Below are 728 nucleotides of genomic sequence, written 5' to 3'. Positions count from 1 at the left end.
CGACCCTATGTACATACACAACAAAAGTGGTGCGCTTAAATGTTGATTTCTAACAGCTGATCAACTATGTGAGAATAACTATTAGCGCTCCAATACATACTATTGTATATCTATATTGATATACAGTGCTCGAATTGGGAATTATTAAGTAGAGGAGCTCAATCCAACAATTCATAAACTGCGTTCCAAGTGTAAAATTATTCAACGCAGACTCGTGGGGGACTTCGCCGTCCCGTTTGGTCCCCCCGTCCAAGTAAAAAAAAAAATAGTTGGGGTCAGGGACGAACCGAAGGGGGGTCATGAGGGGGTGTTACACCCCCCCACTCGGCAATATTTGATTTTCAGTCGGCAAAGTTCGGCATGGAATTTATTTTCACCTGAATTAAACCAATTTTTTTAAGACGAGGAAAGGAAAATTAAATAAATTGTTTAAATGTTAATATTGTTTTAATTCAATATTTTCGTAATGCGAGAATCGGCAGTCGGCATAAGATAATAATATTATATCATGCATAATATATATTTATATACAGTAGAAAATCGATAAACCGTCTATTTCTGTCATCTGTCATCGCATTCGTCATTGCGGCGACGGTTGTGGCTGGCGAGTATAATATTATATAATACGTTATCAAGTGAGGGTACGGGTAGGTTAAAAATACGCAAAAATCGCGTTTCGAAGAATCGTTCAACAGACGAAGATTACCGATTACCATGTATCGTAATAT

Source organism: Acyrthosiphon pisum, chromosome A2 (assembly GCF_005508785.2).
Source record: "Acyrthosiphon pisum isolate AL4f chromosome A2, pea_aphid_22Mar2018_4r6ur, whole genome shotgun sequence".
Lineage (NCBI taxonomy): Eukaryota > Metazoa > Arthropoda > Insecta > Hemiptera > Aphididae > Acyrthosiphon > Acyrthosiphon pisum.
This window is presented reverse-complemented; position numbering follows the sequence as displayed.